Source organism: Anopheles merus, unplaced genomic scaffold (assembly GCF_017562075.2).
Source record: "Anopheles merus strain MAF unplaced genomic scaffold, AmerM5.1 LNR4000347, whole genome shotgun sequence".
NCBI lineage: Eukaryota > Metazoa > Arthropoda > Insecta > Diptera > Culicidae > Anopheles > Anopheles merus.
This window is the reverse complement of record NW_024427927.1, coordinates 29,351-43,822: the sequence shown is the minus strand read 5'-3', so window position 1 is coordinate 43,822 and position 14,472 is coordinate 29,351. Positions and strand designations below refer to the sequence as shown.

Below are 14,472 nucleotides of genomic sequence, written 5' to 3'. Positions count from 1 at the left end.
TGCGCTGTGGCTCATCCTCATCTATCCACTTTAAAATGTCAAGATAACGAAGCTGCTGGAGTAGCGCTGTGGTTGCTGTAAAGTTCAAGTTCATCATGAGTGCTGGCGCCATTCACAAGGTCCTTGGTTCGCTTTAAAACTGTCCTCAAATTACGAAGCATAATCCTGGCCCGTACGTACGGAAAAATAGGGCGCCCACCGCTGCTAATAACCGATGAACCACAACTTTCCAAGGATACCACCCCACCTGGGACCATGCTTGGCCGATCCCGGGAGGGTATAATTAAATTATAAAAGCTCGGCCGAGGTAAGAACTTTTCCCGAATAGTGTGTATTTCCGCTCGGGGAGGGTAGTGTTTCACCCCGATTCGGTCGGTTAAGCCGCCCTCCCCCCATTCCGGCTGACGTTTACGAGCGTTCGTCGGTCGTATCGACCGTAGGTGGATGCTGCATGTAAAGTTGCGCTTCAGTCACTTTATCACACACCGTCGCGTGGGAGATCGTGGGAAGTGTAGCAAACTGATGTTCCCCGTTGCGGCTAGGCAACATGGGGCTGTGGACACGGGGAAGCTGGGCTGGAGAAAGTTTCAGCGATATTTTAAATAATTAATTTCTAATTCAAATGAAATGTGTTTGTCAGTTGGGTCCAGGATACTCCAGCGAACTGTGTCGAGAGATTATTGGATAATATTGGATGATGTTTTCGTGGGTAGGTGGACGTGAAGCAGCAGTACGAATGGTTTCTGCCGTTAGGATAAACCCTTCGAGGCTTCCGTTGAAACACATTTTGAAGAGAAACTAAGTAGAATATAGCAATTATTGCTCCAAACAACACGCACATGGGAACGGACACATTTTTCCATGTTTCACTAAAGTTTACTTTTAAATAGTGTGCTTTTTCCATACCATTGTACAGATATTACTTACAGCATAATCTAACACTGATGTCCGATAGTCACAGCAATGTAGCGGATTTGGAAAATTACACGTCAACTACAAAAAGTGGTTTTCTCATTTTTCCCCCATCGAAAACGTTCACTCCATTCACATACAAAGTTTGTCTCATTTCCAGCCTGCATAAAGCGGCGAACCATTTTTCACTCCATTTTTGATAGTAGCGTTAAAAGTAGTAAAACACAGCACCCCTTTTTGTCCACCACTATATCCCAAAACAGTAGCAAAAGACCGAGAGAGAAAGAGAGAGTGAGAGAGAGAGAGGGAAAAAAACTTGTGCACCAAAATGGGGGCTGAAGGACATGAGGACGGCTAGGGACAAAGGCATATGCTTTTAGGTGGTGTGCAGTGTAAAGTGGAAAGTTTCGATGAAAGGTAATAACAGCGTGGAAAGTGGGTTGAAGGCGGACTTCCCCTTCCTCTCTTTTTCGGTGGTGAAATTGAGTTTCCAATGGACAAAGGATGAACGAGCAAAAACAGCAAAAAACGAGCAAGTGTGCACTTTCGGTTGACGGATGTTTAATTGCAATGTTATGCGTTCGCAAAAGAGCGCTGTGCAGCGGTAGCAGCTTACTCGCTCCAGCAAATGGTTTCGTAGTTACGATGGTGAAGCTTTTGAAATGGTTCTTAATTGGTGTGTGTGTGTGTGTGTTCTGGCGTTTCTATAGTTTTGGGGGCAGTTTAGTTGGGGGTTTTGCTTTTATATTACTTTGTTGCGAATTTGGTTGCTTTAAGATTTCTGTGATCTTTGCTTCGCTTGTTTGAAGATCGTGTACAACGTTACAAAGTGTAGTAGTGAATTTGATGTACATAAATTGCAAAATATCATTTCAATTCAACCTTTACCGATTGCATTATGATAACGATTTTAATCGAACTTTGGTACATCTTTCGTTCTCAATTGAACTGTTTCAATGTAATAAAAAGTAGCTCTCGTTTGATTGCTTTTCACATTCACAATAATCCCATTTTTTCCATGTTTTCCCCATTCCACCACGGCAGTGTGGCGCGCATCGCTTGAAAACACAAAAAGAAATTAATGCAATACAATATTTTATAATTACTGGAACCCCGTTTCGTTTGATGTTGTTATTCTACGAAACGAGTCGTGCGTGCTTGCATATACCAAGGATAACACAAATCCTCTCTCTCTCGTATCTCCCAGTGTTCGTCCTGTTCCAGCATCCTGCTGTGTGGTGACAGTGGATGGATTAGTCGCATTATTAAAACCGACAGCGCTTAGCCAAGATTGTGACACCGGGTAACCGAAATGAGAAACAAAAGAAGAGTGAAAAAAACCCCCCACACACACACACACATACATGCTCACATTTGGCGTCGTCGGTTTGATGTGACCACAATGTAATGTTGGCCTAAAGCTGGGTCGGTGCGGTCGGTTTAATGGGTGGTGGTGGTTGGGTTTGGTGATTTTTGTAAATTTTATAACATTTCCCGGCCCTGTTGCCAAACCCGCCACGGCCGCAAGGTTCGTTTCAATGTTCCCCTGCTCTGACAGCCTCAGTGCTCAGTGCTCAGAGTAAATGTTATGACAAGCCCCTGCCCCTCCCGTGAGTATAGTCGTGGATACGGCAGCTCGATCGTGTTTGGATCAGGCTTCAGGCGCACACAACAGCACCATGCTTAGATGGTGGCAAAACGGAAATTGTGATCCGTCCCAGGGGAAGCAAGGGAAGGGGACGGCAGTGTGCTGTGACCGAGAATGGTTGGAAAGGTAGCGCGTCTTGCCGTTGGTGTCCTTTGCGCCAGCTGCCTACCTCCTTGGCTGTCGCCATGGGTATGTGAGGTGTAACTTTAATGATATTTGTGTTTTTGTCTTTCCTTCGATATTTCCCCACTCGCTTGCACCCCGTCCGTTGTTGCATATTTGTTGCTTCATTTCCTTTCGTAATCTTTTGTGTGTTTCGGTTTAAAGTACGCGAGGAGCAGGGGGGGGGGGGGGTTGATGAAAGTTTTTTGTTCGCGTAAAGTAACGACGCTTCATCTACAGCACATGACGTGCGCGCCCTATGGTGAAAGCTTGACGTTAGACGGAACACAATTTGAACTTTTCCTTTGTACGGTGTTACTTCACCACCCAGACCGGGGCTGAACGGTGGTGGCTGGGTGAATGCGAGGAGGTTTCCATTCCCCGCTCGTTGACGGATTTCGGTTGACGCAGGAATACAGGGCAAAAGTTTTACCCCGAAGTGGGAAGAAGGAACTTCAGCTTGAGGCATTGTTTTTTTCTCTCTCTCTCTTTTCTGGTTGGTGCGAGAAAGTTTAACAGTCAGACCTCTCTTTTTTCTTCTTCTTCCGCTCCCTCTTTCGCATCCTCTTTCTGATTATCTCGTCCTTGGGTAAAAGGTTGGAAGACAACAGACATCACAACATTGGAAAGATGTTCTTGATACGTGTCCTACTGATCTGTCAATCATTCTTTCCCATTCTTATTTGTTGGATCTTGGAAGCAGTTCTATTAACCCTTGGGTGTTACGATAAATGGAAGTTATTCTTATGCAAACATTTCAAGAATAATTATCTAATAGTTCTAATATAATCCAAGACCTACACCTCCTTTATAACAGTTTCGCTAGACTTGAAGTCTCTATACAAAACATATAACAGTTGTAGCACAGTTCAGCTGTCAAATTCGACGCACCTGTGCGTGCAGAAATACAGCGTTACCTTTGTTGTTTGTTTCGTTAAATCCATCGTAGTACACAGTGTGCTGTTGGTTAGTTTTAAGGAAGTTCAGTACGTGTCGTTATCTAAAGAAATATTAAGTAAGAGAAGATCCTGCTAGACTTGCGCCTCTAGCGATATAGTCAACGCGAATAAGAAAATAACTGGTCAGCGGTAAACTAGAATTTGTTCGAGTTTCGGTTAGAAATTCAGAAGTATCAGCATGACAAAAAACGCCACTAAGATGTCTTGTCGTGTGAATAAGACAAAATGAAGTAGAAGTTGAAGGAAAGACAAATAATGTGATATCTCCGTTTCTACGTGGCTTTCGTATTGGTATGTGGGGAATAAATAAAAAAAAATATTTCAATACGGCTTGATAAAAGTAATACCCACCAAACTAACGTGCAACGACATCCCATCCGTAGGAGGTTACATGTTTACTGACGAAGAATCGTAACGTGTCTCATTAAATAACGTTTACCTCCGCGTGATTGGTAGTATTAGTTTGTTTGGAATCTGACTGGCTAGGAAAATATTTACACTGGCGCCGCCGTACGACTTCGTCCATCGTTGACCGCTCGGGGATGGCTTTTAGCGAAGCACCTATAAAAGGTGGATATATCCGCTTTCAGGCCATTCGCCATTGTTCTGTTAGCTTTGCCTTTGCCGTCCTCGTCCTGGTACGGGGTTTACTGTCGATCGTATCGCTTGCATGATTGATTGATGGTTTCACCTGGGGTTCGTCAGGATGAGAAATTGTAATGAATAGGAAAAGGTGAACGAATCATGATCCAGGTAGGGCGAGTTAAATGATAGTGGGGGTAATAATATCAATGAACAATGCTGGATGATGTGATGATGTATCAATAGATAAAAAAGTGTTCTCAACTATCTTAAATGTTGTTTGCGTTACCGTACACAGATGAGTTGTTGCTGGAAGGCTTCTTTTATGTCGCAACTTGAGGGGATCAGATTCTTGGAAAATATTTTATCATGAGAATACCGTTCGGTAGTGAATGCAACCAGTCGGTATGTAAATGTAAGCAAAGTAACATAAAAAACTCCAAATATGTGAACCTGAATAGATCACAATCGCTGTAGAACGCTGTATGATGGCACGTTTTCTCTATTACCACCCTTTTTAACCCACCCGCCAAACTTCTTCTCTTTTGTTACCATTACAAAGCGCACGGTTTTGGATTCTAAAAACTCGAAAATTAAGTCACCACAGTTACGGATCGCTGGAAATTCCTCAAGCGTTGCGGGCTTGTTAGGTTCCGCTTGTGCAAAACCCGGGGCACAAACAGAATGCTCCAAAGGTTTTTGTACCAAATGTACCACACCATTCAGCTACGATACAGATGAGATCTTCTATTCTGCTTCTTCTTGTTTTGCTCTTGTTTCCAGTTGGTTTACGTCTCATTTCGGTGCCTGTTTTATGGTTAAATAGCGCACGGATTGTTCACTCGGCTCGTTTTGGATGCTCGTTTTTACCCCCGCGCAAAGCAGCGTCGCGTCTTTCGGGTCGCGAATGCAGTGCACTCTTCCACGTTGACTGCAAGTTTTTGTTACGACCACGACTCGCAACATTCCTTTTGGTATTTTATGTGGAAATCTTTTTGTGTAAAATAATCTCAACTGTGGGTCCTTTTTTACGGCGATTTAATAAGGGGTTGCGCGTATTCATGATTTTGTGGTCGTTAGTCATCTGTTATGGTTCGGATGGAGATCTTCACCTCGTACGATTCGTACCAGTTCAGTTCACACTGTTCTGATATTTTAATCAGTGGTGAAATACTGCGCTGTAGCGTACATGCGGCGATGGAGCTGTTATGTTATGATGCTGTAGAAATATTCGACGTATCAGGGTTGTAATGCTCGACCAGTTGAACATATTACGCTGAATTCACTCAATGTTTTCACTGCATTTTATATGACAGCAGTGTTGCTAAGTTCTGTACCGAGTAGGCACCATGTGGCTTCAAAGTAGTACATCTGGAAACGGAACATGATAAGCCAAATGTATCCATGCTACTGTCAAATGTTCATTAATCAAGTCGAGCGAACTTCCAAGGTATTTTAGAAACATATACAATTGACCGGCACTAGTGCACGTTCGCACAGACCACCGTTTCTGAATCGGATCATAAGCACGCATCGGAATGAAAATTAATTATTTTCACGACTAAAGTACAAAGCAGTCAGGTGCTACTACGCGGGTGTCTATGTTCAAAACTTATGGCCCATGATCGATGCCTTCTGTATCTTACCTTGACGCATTTTACGTACACAGTTCTGGAACCAGGCCACTCTAGCTAAAGGCAATAGTTACACCCGTCTCACTTCAGGCATACTCTCTCAAATGACCGCCATATACAAACACTTCAAACTCCGCCATCAAGTGGAATGATCCAGAACACAACGATGCGTTTGGGTGGGGCCTTCGTGCGTACACTACACGTGTCTGCAAGGTGGTTTATTATAGTGTTTTATAGCCTTCACTACAAGGTGGCATTATTTTAATCAACCACCAGTCCCCACCAGTCGATGGAAACGGGGTCATCGGGGCCCTGTTTGTATTATTTTTGTGTCGTTTGTTTCAGTTCCTGTTTTTGAGGCTGGTGCACATCAAGGCTAATGCTGGCTGTCGATAATATTTATTGCCGGAAGTGTGACAGTGGTGGTAGAATGGGTTGGTTCGGAATCGGATAGTACGGCATTACGTTCGCACACTGCGATCGAAAGCAATCAACCATCCGTTAGCGTTACCGCTTACCGTACTTAAAATGACAGACATAAAGGTGGTTTACATTTGGCGCTCGAAAAGAGGGTCCTAAAAACAATCATCCGGTTGTAAGGGATTATGCAGAAAGCACACATTGGTGAGAACTTACAAACTGATTTATAAAGTTATTTGAGGAGATGATTCGGAACTTGATTTACTTCACGTCAGATTAGGGATGATCACTAAACCTGGATGATGGGTAAATGATATTCTTCTTCGGTGTCTATGATCTGGTATTTGTGTCTACCGTTGTCGATGACGCTATATGAACTGTACTCTCGTTGCTTCCTTGTGTTAGCAAACCAGTAAACTGATATTTCTGTCTTATCCTGCCATATCGTTTCAGCTATTAATCGAGCGGATGTTTGGCGAGCCGTGCTGTCAGGTAATTAAATTCATTCTAATTTCACTTCAATTATCTGCGGAAGAATGCGATAGCGGGCTGCTGCACGCTGTTGAAACGGCGTACAGCCTTGCGGTTTGACTTTGAAGGAGCTATAATCCGCCATCGGCTTGGGGCTCAGGACGAGAGCCGTAGCAATTACTTCTTCTCGGTGCGGTTGCCGTGGTTTGGAAGAGCCACTTGCAACGAGTGCAGAGTGTATAGTGTTTGAAGACGCGGTTAACCGACGATTGCGTACTCCCTACCCACTGGGCTTATATTAATCCCCTGCTTGTGGAGCGGAAAATTATGGATCGAACGGAATTTATGAGCAGCAGATATCCGCTTGTAAGACGTTTATTACGCACGGGTGCGCCCCTTTACAGCAGCTGCTGAGGACTGATGAGGACTGATATGAGGTTGTTTGTTACAAGTAGAAGTACGTTACAAGGCGTATTGCCTGGTTGCGTGAGATTGAGATGAAACCGCTTGGAAGATGCGGCTGGTGTATGTGTTATTTTATTCATAGTTTTAAATGTATCAAACTTAATATATTATCTATGTGAGGACATGTAAAAGATATTCCGCTAACATTACGCAGTTTATAACAATGCTTCCGTGACTACGCACTACACAGTATGTTTGCCCTTGAGTGGTAAAGGTACGGCGTCCGGCATGGCTCAAACAAATCAACAATTCTTCTAATTTATACGTCAGAGGCAACTTCAAACAGTGGTCGTGTTCCACTATCCCCACTATCGTTCGAGTTGACAGTTGAGCAACACTCCATCATCGAACGCTTACCTCCAATGCAACACTTCAGCAGCACGTGAATGGATGGCACGGCGCGTGTGTGGTGTGCAATTATTTTATTTCATTGCTCTTGTGCAATCATCTTTCGGTCTCTCGCGCAGCTTGCTGTTCGAGATAATTGTTTGCGTTACTGTACTGTTTATTGTAACATCTCGCAACAGGGGCGGACACCGGTGGAAAAACAAATACTTGCTAGCCACCGTATCGATCGTGTCCGTTTGCCAGAGCGGCGTCGTACAGCTTCATGATGTGAAGTGTCTGTGGCAGGCAGTTGATAAATTAATTGTTCAACGCTACCGAGGCGTTGGGTTTTTCTTTCGTGGGAATGCATTGGGACCATGTGTGTGTTTGTTTGTGGGACTCATAATAGTGAGGAGTGCTGTATTCACACGGCACCGAATCCGTTCAGTACGGAAGGGAGGTTAATTTATAAAACTTTGACCGTGATCGAAAGACTCACCCCCGGCATTGTTATGAACAAACGTGCTCTGGTGGTGGTAACCCTTCCAATGCAAGCAGTCCATTACTGATAGACCTCGGTCTTCAGCAAACTTTACACGATCGCGTGTTGTGGAGGAGGTGTTTTTGTTGGACGAGGAATGTAGTTAGCGTTGGGAAGGTAATATTGAAACAGCTGCCAGCTAGGGGAAGGAATGTTTACTCTACCGTCCATCATTGTGCGACATGCGAGTTGGTGAGTTTTTGCTTTGCTCCTTTTTATTCGGATGCCTTGTGCAGCCAGGCCAAGCTTCGCCCATACCAGAACACACTATAAAGGGCGTTGGAATTGCAGGTGGGATTGTTTGATCATGCCATGCGTGGTACTACTACGATGGCGATTGAGCCATCGTGTCAAGTTTGTATTGCCCTGTCGATGGTGTGGAAACAGGTGGAAAGAAAAAAAATGTTGCAAAATCTTAGTTGTAGTTTTGCAATAACAGTTACGATGCTTAAGATAGAAAACAACAAACACACACTGCGGAGGAATAAATTAACACAGTAATTATTAAAAGAAAATGGTTTCAAGAAACAGATGAGAGCTAAATTCCTCTATTATATGCGAACAAAAACTATCTAGCGACTGTTCCAAAGATTCATGCTGCATATGTAGCAAAATGTAGTATAGTAAATTTCTGTTAACATTTCGATCACTCGTCTGTCCATTTTTGAATTGAATCAGTGTACAAAAAAGCACGCCGACTAACGCGTAGCAAGAAGTTTCGCTTTGCCAAGCTTTTCCATCACTGTGCTGTTACGTGTTTTGGATGAGTTTGAACGAATTTTACGATTTACTTTCCTAGTGATGTGTGGGTGGTGCGCTATCACTGGCACGTCGGCTGAACTCTTGTTGTTGACTTAGGGAAGGGTGGTAAAATATCACCCAACACTATCCTTTCATGCGTGAATCCTGACCTGCTCTGTCTCTCTCAATCTCGTTCTCTCACGGTCTCGCTCTCTTTTTCAGACTTTCAAGCAACATCGCTGTATTTGTCAGTGGCGTGAATTACGAACGAATTTGTTCGTAAAATTTTCTACGCTGCTCGGGATCATGTTGAATTCACATGGCAACTTTCGCTTGCTCGCGCTTGTTCGCAAGATTTGGCGTTAGCTGTGAAAGTGCAAACAAGCCATGCCTCCTTGTCCACCACAGCCCCCGTACAAACTGGAGCTGTTTGCTTTTCCCTCGCAAAACCGCAGCAGAGTGAGTGAGTGAGTGTGCGAGTGAGTGATGGAAGGATGTCAAGATCAAGAACAAGTTGTAATCAATTTTATTCATCAATTTCTTTCCGCTTTTAGCTGCATTCGATCCGCTTGTACCTTTGCGTCGAAAGATACTTTCGCTCCAGTTGTTGAGTTATGACAGCCTTACGGAACGGCATGAGAAGGAGATGTTTTATTCAAATCATTTTACAATTTGACGGATGTAGGCATACATGTCAGGAGTTTGTCAAACATCGTGATGAATGTGAATTGCATGTACACCGTGCGGTGTGTAGTAAATTTGAAAACTTAATTTGAATTTTCATTATGGCGTATTGGTTCGCGATGTGGAGCACTTTATTACTATGGTTTGGTTGTGATGATGATAGGAAAACAATGGCCAAGTAATGGTTTAACTGAATAACGGTTGACATAGGAAAGACGAAGAACATATCGCGTATATTTGAAGGCGGGTTTGAAAGGAAGTAATTTGGTTGAAACATTCAGTAACGATTTTACGGTGCCGACTTTGAATAGCCTTGCTCATTATGTAACCTTCTTTTTCCGTATTATGAGCTACAAAATTCGCTATGTTCCGTTTCAAAGGAGCATTTAATCTACAGTCCGCTAACGCTGTCTTGGATAGCAAATTAATTGCTGTACTGACACAAGCATCATGTTGTAAATACAATCCAAAGTGAACAAATTAACGCCTTAGCAGTCCGCCATCTGCTGCAAAAAGTTTCTCAATACAATATGTTTCCGTCATGATGGTGGTACCATGCCGGACTATAGCTCCATGATTGTTAAAACAAAGGAAACCATTGAAGGTCGTAAATAAAATTTCTTCTTGAGCGTGTAGTTCATCAGTGCGATGAATTTCCGATAAACTTCCGCTAATGTAGTCTCATTTATTTGGTGGTACGGTCGGTTGCGTGAAGCAGATTTGAACCCTTGCTGAAAGTAGTTTCTCTCGGCCATTCTTAGACACACACACACACACACACCCGCAGCCAAACATACTTGGGAAATCCTTCGAGAGGGGATCTTTGTGCGCGGTCTTGTATTATCAAACCCATCCTTCCTTCTCCAATCTTTCTCCGTACACAGCCACACACGCGGCCTTTCCGTTTGCCGATTATCTGATTTAGGCGACAGGCAATCGGAACGCGGTGCATTAACGCGTCTGTGACGCAAGCAGGGCAAAAGTGGGTAAACCATCTTACCATCGCTGCCTCCCCCTCCCCCCTTATCGTTGGCAAACGGGGGTAAATCTGCAAAATGGTAATGGAGAAATGCTCGCTCGAGAAATGTGGGTCGTTTGTAGGGAAAGTTTAGGTTGTGCTCGGTTGAAGGGATTTATGAGAAAAGTTTATCCTGCACTTCCTGCGCCGTCTCCTACGCCATATTCCGCCGACTCGGAATAAGTTGGTAACTGGTGGGGTCCCTTACCAGCACCAAGAACCTTGAAAAGATGAATGCTCGCGCACTCGGGTGGGGCTGTTTATTTGTTGTTGTTATTGTTGGTTTTTTTAAGCTAAACTTCTACCAGTGCGAAAATGTTTGAACTATGCAAACCAACGACCGGTTCGACATGAGGTAAAGTTTACTGTTCACCGTTCAGCTTTCGAATGGGTTATGAGCTACCCATGGGTGATTTGGCTTTTTCCTTCCCGGGAAAGGACCCAGTGGAGTTCCCTTTCGGAGGGCAAGCTCAATTAGTGTTTGGGATAGGTTTTTTTTTCTTTCTCAAAATTGAGCTTTTTCCAATTTCGCAAAAGGGTCGACGCTTTTCCCAGTACATCAGGCGTGCTGTGCGAAAAGTTTTCTTTGATGGTAGCAAATTAAATGGATTATGAAGTGTGCTCTTCGATCAATTATGGAGTGAGAGGAACCAGCAGCCTGGAAGGGAGAAGATAAATAGGCTTTCCTGACGTCCAAAAATACGTGCTTTTTTCTGATCCTTAACCAGAGCTTAAAGCAGTAGTTATCATAATTACGATTTTTGTGTATTCTATTTATAATTTTGCAGAAGTTATTTGTTTTCTGGCATATCCTATGTAAATAATAACTTCCTGTGCAATTGATGTTTCACATGCGTAGATCAGCGTTTGAAACCATTGAAATTGTTGACCTTTTTTGTATTTTGTCCATCGGGAATTGCACGGTGAAGGTTAGAGGAAACGTTGGTTTTAATAATCACGAACAACCTGGCGTCTCCATTGGAACCGCGTGTTTTTTTTTGTGCGGATACAGCTGTACATCATTACCAAAGAATGCAAACCATTTCGGTGCACCGTTGGATTGCACCTGCCGTCCTCAACGAAGAGGTGCGAAAAACAACCTTATTCTGGTGGCAGCTGAAACAGGGCAACATGTTTGTTTAAAATGTTTTACATACGGAATTTTGCACCTCTTCTGGAATAACTCTGCTCAGGTAGCCACATCCGGGTGGTTGACTGGGAATTTCCTTTCGCTGAGATGCGTGTTTGTATTCTTGTATGTCTATGCCTTTTCACCGAGAGCTCCAGTTACATCTAAAGGTAACCCTGTACAATGAAGGAAATACTTTCTTGTTTAGATGTGCTGCTGGCAGGGAAGTTTCGGGAGTTTCTGCACCTGCGTCATAGTTCGCCTGGCTGTAAATACGTGCCGGTATAATAGTGGCAGCGGCGAGAAGCTTTTTAATTAAATTGTACATAAAACTGGGTACCGGTTTTGAATGCACGATGGGTCGCGCTGTTGTGGGATACCGGCACGAAATACCAATTTGCAGAGAGAAACAATTATGAAAATGGTTATTATTAATAGAACGGTTTGCTGTATGGGCGGTAGCACATACAAAAAAATGCTCTGCCGAAGGGACAGTGAAAGGCAAACGAAAAGGTTAACGTGACCACCAGTCAGTAGCACGACCGCGGTGTGGTTCGAAATTAGTTATTATGTGTAAAAACGCCAGCAGAAAAGCAAATAAAAGCTATTTTACCTTTATCTCACAATGGGAGCTGTGGGTGCAGGTTTGCTAGCATTGTTTGCATTGTACTGGGTATTAGTGTTGATACTTAGGTGCCTTTCAGCGGTATCTGGGATTTCACAGATTTAGCATAGACTTACGCTACAAAAAAGCAGCTTATTACGGGAATTTATAATCTAAAACAATAGTAGAAGACCCGAAGAAGAAATATTACCATAAAAGGGCATGTCTTTACACGTGTCGGTTGTATCGTGTCATGACTCCTGTTTGACCTGTACCTGTGCGTATCTGGCATGCGTTTGAGCGATGTTTTTTTGTAAATTTATACGTCCCAGGGGAACGATTGAACGATTGAACGAAACGAATTGCAAACACAATATGATTGAATCTATCGAAGCGTATGAAGTGCTGCACCGCTTCCAATTAGCTTTTGGGAAAGGTTGATGCTTTCGTTCGGTTATGGCTTCCGAAGACAAACCACAATTTGGAAGTGAGAGAGAGAGAGTGGCATCGAGAAATCTGCGTAATTGAAAAAAATAAAATCCAAACCTTAAAGGAAAAGACGTCGATCTGCGTCCGTTGCATGCTTGGATCGTTTTGAAGCTTTGGAAGCGTTTGATTTGCTCGTTGGTATATTGTGTTTCGGTGCTAGAAAACATCAAACGATCCCTTTCTTTGCTTCTGCAACGTCCTTTATAATCGAGAAGTAAATGTCGGGTGAAAGGTCATATATGAGCAAGAAGTTGGTAGATGGAGCGGGACAAGTATGTGCATACAATAGGCACACAGCTACCGTGATGTTTGCAACTGCGTAGTGCAATGTACAGTGAAATCTGTGCGCAATTTGCTGAGAGCTTTCTGTTGAAAGGCGCAGTGCAAATGATTCGCTTTTGAGCTTTCAAATTCAATAGCACGCATCGTATTCGAGAGATGTATATGTAGGACGTTTGACAATTGTTGAAGCGCTGAATTGTTGTAGTTAGATAAAAAGTGTTGTTACGCACGCGATTCTAAATTTCTTTTTTTTACCAATCTGATCATAGTAACCATTATTTATCCTTCCATGTGAAAATAAGATGTTTCTGGAAACACGAATTATCCCGTCCGAACGGATATTCGGGTAAACTTGTGAGGATAAATTTAGTATAAAAGTAGGCCATATTTTAAATAAAGCAGGATTCAAACGCAGAAGCTCTTGGAGTAAAGACGTTTAATTCTAAATATCCGAAATAGGACAGAGCCCCTGGATTTCCGAGCCAAACACCCCCTTCCGTCTGCATAGGCTTCCCAACCTTGGATCAGAAGCAACTAGCGGGAAGGACTGGTTAGTAGGCGAAGTATCAAATACTCTGTCCACTCTGCTGCTGTTTGTTTCTCCTCCGTTACAACCCTGCAACTCTTGCTGAGGGCCAAACCTTCGCGTGGCCTGCCGGAGAAGCTCGGTTCGTAACATTTGGTGGCTCCAGAGAGGAAGAAGATTTCGCGGAAAATTACGATTCCGAAACTATCGGTTCTTGAAAGACGGAAGAAGATTGAACAGAAAATTTCTTTTTCGAAGCTATCGGTTTCTGTGAGAATTTTCTCTACGAAGCATTCGATCTAGAAGTCTGTTGTGTCGGAGACATAATTTTTCTGCTTGTCGAAAGGGATCTGTGTATTTTTTGCTACACAGATATACTAACTTTCAACAATGGCGAGCAGAAGATCATATTTTGTTGAAAATGAACAAGGTGCTTGTCGCTTGTGCACTAGGCCAGATGAAATTGATGATATGGTACGCTGCGATGAATGCGACCGTTGGTTTCACGCTTCATGCGTAAAGGTAATACGATTGCCCGATGAAGATGAAGAATTTGTTTGCGTGAAATGCAGAAACGATAGGGCGGAGTATATGGAAATTTCGCAATCCACAAATCAGGATACAACCCTAAAGGCACTAATTGAAGCGTTGAAAATGAGTGGTTTGACCTCATCAACTCATATCAAACGCATGACCCTCAATAGTTTGCCAAATTTTAATGGTACTTCAAAAGATTGGCCAAAGTTCAAACGTGCCTTTGAAGAAACCACCGAGGAAGGAAGTTTCAGCAATGTAGAAAACTTAAATCGTTTACAACATGCTTTGAAAGGAGAAGCAGAAAGATGTGTTCGTCGATTGTTTCTCGAACCAGACAACGT

At 43.2% G+C, this 14,472-nt stretch overlaps 1 long non-coding RNA gene across 2 annotated transcripts; it reads left to right on the top strand.

The window, feature by feature from the left end:
* The first annotated feature begins 3,661 nt into the window (after positions 1-3,661).
* LOC121602189 lies at positions 3,662-10,579 on the top strand. Of its 2 annotated transcripts, none has more exons than XR_006006321.1 (4): positions 3,662-3,972; positions 6,771-6,809; positions 9,085-9,329; positions 9,417-10,579. It is a non-coding gene; the product is annotated as an uncharacterized LOC121602189 (long non-coding RNA). The 2 variants fall into 2 exon arrangements; XR_006006320.1 differs by having other exon boundaries at positions 9,085-9,341.
* Positions 10,580-14,472: the final 3,893 nt, after the last annotated feature.